The following is an 8,101-nucleotide window of genomic DNA, read 5'->3' as shown; positions in this document are numbered from 1 at the left end:
ATCACAGTCTGTCTTCAAGTGATAGTCTTCCACATCACATGTACCATAAACATACTGCAGCAATCTACTGCTATTCTTCTATTCTGATATTTCGGATATTGTTGCCCTTTGTTTACTTCAACATATTGTATAAACTCCATATATAATTTTGTTTCAAAAGTCAACCATCTTTCAAAAGAATTTAATAAGAAGAAATATCTGCATTTTATTTTTGTAACTACCATTTTCAGTGTGCTTCATTACCTTGTGGAGCTCAACATTTTTGTCTCATATTATTTTTCTCCTGCACGAACTTTTAAAAATATACGTCTCATAGTGCTGGTCTACTTGAGATGGATTCTTTCAGCTTTATTATTTTTGAAATGTTTTATTTTGTCTAAAGAAGTACAGACTGACAGAAAACTTTTTTCATTACTTTAAAAATGTTTTCCTAATGTTTTCTAGCTTGCATTGTTTCAAATAAGAAATATAATATTACCCTTGTTGTTGTTCCTCTTTGGGCAATGCATATTTTCTCTTGACATTTTTAAGATTTTTTTCTTTATCACTGGGTTAAGCAATTTGTGATAAGTTTTGTTATAGTTTTCTTCATATTTTGTCACTGGCATTTGTTGAACTTCTTGGACCTGGGGGCTCACTGTTTGAAAAATTTTTTGGCTGATATGTTCACAAATATTCTGTGTGCCTCATCACCCCAATTCTCTCCTTTAATGACTCTAGTTACATACACATTTGACTATTTAAGTTTGCCCTACAGTGTAATAGTGCTCAATTTCTTGTTGTTGTTGTTGTTTTCCTAGTCCTTTTTCTGTTTCATTTTAGATAGTTTCTATTGCTATATCTTCAAATACATCACTTTTTATTTGCAATGTCTGTTCAGCTGATAATCTCATCCAATGTATTTTTCATTTTAGACACAGTTTTCATCTCTACAAGTTTGATTTGGGCCTTTTTATAAATCTTTCTTGTTTCTGCTTTACATGCCCAATCTAGCTCCTCAAATTTATGGAATACACTCATAATAGCTGTTTTAATCTCCTTTACTGTAGACTACTTTAAAAGAATTTAATCATTTTGGGCCTTGTTTTTTAGCTTTGTTTAGCTGAGTGCCATTTAGTCTAGGGTTGATTTTCTCTGCTATTGAATAAAGACCCATTTTTACTACTCTAACTAAAGCCTCCTACCTTATGAGGTTTTCCTATCTGAGTGTTGGGAACAAGCACTATTTCAGCCTTGTTTGAGTTATGAATGATTCCCTTTTATTCTTTCAGTAGGTCCTTTCCAGACTTAGTGTTTCCACTGACAGACACTGATCACTCCTCAGCTGAGGACTTGAGGGAGTCTTCCTGCAGATCTCTGGCGCTCTCTCTCTCTTTCTCTCTCTGTGTATCTCCCTCACTTCTAGTGCCATGTCCTGTGAACTCTACCTACTCGGACATCCTCAGACTCTTAGCTCTATCTCTCCCACTCAGGGAGACTGCCAGACTGTCTACAATTCCCTGCCCTGTGACACAGTCTGGACACTTTTTCAACACAATAAACCAGGGAAATTATTGGGCTATTTGGTTCCCTGACTCCTGGGAATAATTGTCCTTCATTGACTGGTGTTCAATGTCTTGAGGACCATTGATTTTTGTCCACGTTTTATTTGTTTGACATCATGGTAAGTCTCTGGTACTCCATTTTGGCTACAAGTAAAAGTCTTAGATCTGCCTTTTCTGTCGTACTGGTCCTCTCTCTATGCTTCTTCGTTTTTTCACATGCATCTTCTGCTCAATACTAGCTAATGTTGAAAGTCTTATGCATATACTGGAATCAATATTACATCCATCTCCTAGAGTGACTGAAAATGGAGCGTAAAGGTTTTAATTTTCCTAGTCTACTTGTTTTTCCTGACAACCTAAAAGAGAATGTGAAAGATGTTGACATTCTTAAATACAGCCATCTCAGTTTCTATTTCAACAGTAGCTAAGTGCATGCACAAATCCTAGATTCTCATTTAAGTAGAATAAATTGGGGCATATTTAATGCCAGTAAGTTTCTTAGGCCATTTGATGTTTCCAGGTCATCGTATATGGGGGCTGCATTTACAATTCTATAGCCAATTAATCTTGATAATATTTTTAGTATTATTCAACAACTGGGAACATTTTCTCTGAAGTTTTGTGGCCATTATAATCACCATTATTACTAGTATAATTGTCTTTCTCTAATGAGGCAAAATGCACTATGTCTTGGGGTAGTGGGTTCAAGAGACAGAAAATGAAAACCATAGTGTGATTTTCCCTTCTTTATTATTAGTCTGTTCACTCCAGCCCCAACAAGTCTTCACCTCACCATCTACTACTACTTAGAAATTTTGCTCCTTTGGTGCCAAATGAGGAGGTTGAAGGCCCATTCTTGCCATCCAAAGTTATTCATATATTCATGTAGCCACAATAGAAAATGGACTAGAGGAGGAGTATAGAATAAAGTTCTAGAGCACATGATTTGGAATGACACAAATCAGAATTTGAATCTTAGTTCTATTGTTTATTAGATTTAGGCAAGTCACTTAAACTCTCTGAACTATTTTCCATCTGTAACATGGAGGTTATCATACATACATCATTGTTTTACTAAGGGTTAAATAAGTATATGAATTTAATTTCTCAGCCCAGTGCCTGACATCTTGCCAAGCATTACTATCATTATTATTGATATTATGTTAATAACATATTGCAATTATAATTTATAATGAGAAAAGGTTAGGACTCTATTTTTCCTTCCAACAGCCAGTTCAGCATTACCAGTGTCTTGTTCAAGACTTCTAAAGGAATGTGCCAAGCTCAGGATTTATTGCCATTTTGATTATTTAGTATTCACTGAGCACTGAGAGAATGCAGCATTTGTGGGAACACAGAAGGAGGTAGGGGCAGCCTCTCCCACTCTGAGTGGAGAAGGAAACCTGGAGCTGGCTGGATATGTGGCTGAGAACAGTACAGCCAAAAAAGACCATCTGGACCGTGCAACCAGGGTTCCCAGGAAATCTGTGGGGCCTCTGACTAAACTAAGTTATTTGGCTTCTAATCAACTTAACATTAACATTCTCCAAGCCCTCCCGTCAAAGATGCTAATTTATCCTAAAGAGGCATGTGAAGTATAGGCACCCACATCAATCAAGTTGCTCTTTTCTTCTGCCTCATCTCACCTCTGTCAGCGAGGTTGATCCCCTGGAAAACAGAGACCTTAAAATAAAGTAAAACCTTCCCCTTAAAATAAAGTAAAACCCTAATTTGAATGAACACCACTGCCAAACTCTCGCTTTAAGAGCCCTGAACACAGTTGGGGACTTAAGGCCTTGCCAGTCCAATAATAATTCTACTGAAAAAATGCCAATTTCCCTTTCTTTTTAGAAAAAGGGCCAAGCATTGCTTCTAGTATTGCCCAGTCCATGACCTCCTAACCTTCCAAAAACTGCTTTAAGGCCAAGGGTGTTCTGAATTCTGTACATAACATTAGTATAGAAGCTGTCCCCTCCAACAGGTTGATTAGTGACAGGGTTCAGTTCTAAGTCACAAAATGCATCCTGTAATTGCTTTCTTTACTTCATTACCTGCTTCAGCCTAGACAAATGGTATTCAGGGAAGTCTAGTATCCACTTTCCCACAGAGAATTAAGCAAGACCTTCTTTTTAAAACCCTATCTTATAAATTTGACCCATTTCACCTAAAATGCTGAGGGAAAGTTCAGATCAGACCCTCTGCCTCATGTTTCATGGTATTATCTTTACTTCCCCAGATACAGTGACAGGCACATGGAACGTGCTTGTTCCAATGTCTGCTAAATTCAGTACAACCAAAAGAACTATTCCTCAGCTTCCATGGGTTTTTATTTGCAACTTTAGCTCCACTGGTATTTATTTCCAAACTTCATGGTTAGGTAGTATTACAGGAAGGTCTCAAAAGCAATTCCGCGTAACCAGACAAGCAAATAGTCAATGTAGGTATGAATGTGTGTGTTCTAGACATGTTGTAAGTTGGAGAGGGGAGGAGGAATATTTGTAGTCCCATGAAAATAGGTAAATCTATTGTAAAATGTCTACAGTATGTTGCCACAGGAATCATTTCAGTTAATAATGATACTAACTGCTGATTATTTGACGGTTGATGGTTCACAAAGGACTTTTGCCTATGGTATCTTATTTGATCTCCATAACAATTGAAGGAAGAAGGATCAGGATTCTTATTCCTGTTTTATCCACGGGGAAGCAGAGCTCCTAGAGTCAGCTGTGAGCAATTTACAGTGACAGACTTGGCCATGTTGACACTTCTGCTACACTCCCTATCACATATTCTCAGCTGCTCCTGATGCTTCTCTTCCTTAAGGGCTCAATCCGGGATCACTGAATCCACTCCTATACTTTAAAAGTTGACATATTGCATAATCATTTATTGAATAAATTATCCAGTGATTACTTAGATAGTAGGCACCATAATGCATTGTGGAGGAAGAGAAAACATTAAATAAGATAAAGATCACTGTTTTTGCAGAACTCAAAGTCTACTTGGAGAAGTCAAAATTGTAAATATTTTTGTGTAATGTGGTAAGTCCCTACAAAGTGTTCAATAAGCAAAGAAGAGAGAAGAATAAACTTTTCTGAGAGTGGACGTCAGTGAAACTTCAGAAAGGGTTGATCTTTGGCAGGGCTTTAAAGGATAAATAAGAGTTTCAAGGCAGAGAAGAGAAAGGAAGAGAAGGGAGGGTATTTGAGTAAGGGGAAATGAGCACAGGCACAGAGTCATGAACAAATATGGCCTACTTGTGAAAAGATGAGCAGCTCAGTGTGTTACATTATAGGATATTTGGGAGAACTGGTAATAGGTGAGACTACAGAATAAAATCAGGCCAGATGGCTCCATACTGAGACATCTAGTTCCTAAACCTGTGCGTTATATGTATTTCCAGAATTTAACTTTTTAAAAAACAAGTTTTGTAAATAGGCATTTCACCTAAGTACTTGGTCAGTACCAAGCACCAAGTACATCAATATTTGAAATGCCTTCTGTGGAAGAAGGCCAAGTTTGTTCCAAGACAGGCGTAGATAGGATATGGGCCTGGAGATCAATAGTGGAGATTGTCTGGGTGCCGTGGCTATTTCTGGGTGGCCACATGAAGAAAAGGGACAGCTTGTGCAGACCCAGAGAAGGAAGCCATGTCAAAAAAAAAAAAAAAAAAGGATGGTTCTAATTTATTATAATCTTATAATCTCATTTATATGTTAGCGATGGCAGATAGCAGAAAGACTCTGAGGAAGAGATGTGTCTCAAGAGCATGGAGATGGGAGGGACTAATTCTCCAGTCTCCCACCTCTCCACCTGATGATTCTCCTGTACTGACTGTGGGTTATATTTCCCTGTTTAGTGCTTTGCAGTGAGTGTATGTGGACAGTAAGTATTAAATACCAAATAAATAAATAAATATGTGAAGCACTTCTTTACAAGGGATTTTGGGGTACTTGGTACCTCTTTGACAACTTTGGTAGAAAATGTATTTTGCCAAAATAATGCAAACCTAACTAAAGAACTGCAGCCTGCCACACTTTGGCTGTGGTTCTTCCTTTCAGTCAAGAGCTCTGCACTTACCATAAAATTCTAGCTCCTTCTCATGGCCTACAGGGCTTTTGCCCAGTCCAGCCCACATCACCCCTCTTCCCCCAGCCTTGTTCGCTGCACTCAGTACATCTGCTTCCTTTCTTTTTCTCAAGGCTCCCAGGTTCTTCCTACCTGTGGCCTCTGTCGAAGCTATCCTTCCTTTTCCTCCTCCACTTTGCATGGCTCAGCCCAAATGTCACCTCTTCATAAAGGTCATGCAGATATAGCTGCCTCGCTCTAGCCCTCTCCCAATTATTACCATATCCATTGGTTTTATTTCTATCTTACCACTTATCACTATCTGAAAATGTCTTATTTTGGTCTTTATTTGTTTTGTGTCCATATCTCCCACTATAATGTGTCATTATTACCGGGATCCCCATGTTCACCACAAGGCCTGGCACAGAATAGTCACCCATTAAATAAAAAAGTGAAAGAAAAAGCAAAGGTAGTTTTGAGGAGAGTCCAATTCTGCCTCTATTGGCATCAATATTTCAAACACCCCAATTTCTACTTGACTTTTCCAGCTACGCAAAGAAACAGCTATATATTATCTCACTTTCATCACATTATTTTAATGTCCTTCATCTAAGTAACTTGTGAATCAATTTTATTTCTTTACCCCCAACTCCTGACCCTTCACTCCACCCCATTTTCCTCCCCATGTCCCCATTCTCCCCACCATGTCCCCATTCTCCCAATCTAGTCTATTTCTGTGAGTGATAGGGAAGGAATGTACGCTTAGCTCACTATCTGGTATAACGCCCTTCCATACCAAGTACCGCACTAAGCACTTCTTAAGTATGATCTCTGATTTATTATAAACACTTTCTGAATATTGCCAGACCCTACACATTTGCATTGTAACTGTTCCACTTACCTATTTCCTTTTTTAAAAAATAAAAACAAAAACTCCTTTTTGCCTTCTATCTTTTCACCTCCTATTTATTTCTACCAATTCCTTAAAATAGTTGTATATCCAATAGAATGAATCTAATTTTAAAGGTCCTTTGATATATGCCACAACAACTTTTTATGGCATATTTTGATCACTTGGTTCTTCAAATAGTCCATCAATCTTTAAGTAAGGAACGCATGCCTTCTATGACACCATCAGTGATGTTTTAAAAGCAGGGATTCAGTTCAGAGAAAAAGCAATTGTAATGCTCTCAGTTCACATTATACACCAGCCATTGTGCTGAGAGCAGCACATTAGTTATCTAACGATTACAACAACCTTGTGATATAGGTGTCGTTTTCCCCATTTTATTGAGGTAACTGAAGCCTGCTTCACAGTGTGGCCAAAACCATGCGGCTAGAAAGAAGATGTACTGGATTAGAAGCAGGGGCTGAGTGAATATAATGTTAGAGGTTAGACACAGATGTCTGGTGTTTACAATGAAACATCTGAAAGAATTAAAATGCTTCATTATCTTATTGATAACTATTGAGGTCTGCTAGATGAAGGTGTGTTCCTGCAGATAACGTAATACTACTACTCTGTGCTGGGCCCAGTGCTAGGTGTTATTATTCAGAGATAAATAGAAACTAATACTTTAAGGAGGGGAACATAGAAAAACAAAACACACAAGACACAAAGTGACAAAAGCAAGAACACAAAAAGGTGATTGCTTGAAAGGCAGCACTGAAGATGGAATGATTGGCATTGGGTAGAATATTAGGAAAAGCTTTCTGGACAAGGGGCCATCTGAATGGATTCTCAAAAAATGATAACTAGAATTTATTGAGAACTTACTATGAGCAGTGAATTGCCTTAAGTGTTTTACATACAGCTTCTCATTTAATCCTCACATCTATTCTAAAATGGGTAGTTTTCATTCCTTCACTGAGTAAAAAACTGAGACAGATAGATTGACTAGGTTGCTGGTGCTCAGACAACCACTGTATCAAACATAGTCCAACATGATCACAACAATTATTTTATATGTAAAATTTAGCCAGATATTGAAGAAATTGAAAGCAAAAAGAGAAAAAAAATAACAGAAGTAGAATTGCATAAAGCAGTTAACCCTCCTAAGGCTTAGGGAACTAATAGAACCCAGACGCTTGGAGGAGTAAACCCCAAGCTAAAACACTGTCCTCTGAGGAGGAGACACTGATTAATTAATGCTGCTATCTTGGCCAGGGAGAGCCACAATGGAGCTGGGATCTAGACCTCCAAGGAAAGAGTCCAGTAACCTGGTGCTTTTCTCTGAGGGGATGTGATGAGGCTGGTTCTTTGAGTTTGGGGTAAACTGCAAACTGGAAATACTGCAGGAAAAGAGAATGAAGTACTGCTGCCATGGTGAAGAAGTATTACTGGGTTGACACTGTTTGAGAGAGGATCAAGCAGGAAACAAAACAAGAAGAAAGTCCCCTTTTCCTCCCTCTAGGCTTCTGATACCCCTCTAGGGCCTCCTAACAAGGAGCAGCCAGCAAAGGAGAAATGTAGTTAACACAGTCCCTGC

The sequence above is a fragment of the Trachypithecus francoisi genome, unplaced genomic scaffold, assembly GCF_009764315.1.
Source record: "Trachypithecus francoisi isolate TF-2019V2 unplaced genomic scaffold, Tfra_2.0 Lachesis_group7, whole genome shotgun sequence".
Lineage (NCBI taxonomy): Eukaryota > Metazoa > Chordata > Mammalia > Primates > Cercopithecidae > Trachypithecus > Trachypithecus francoisi.
This window is presented reverse-complemented; position numbering follows the sequence as displayed.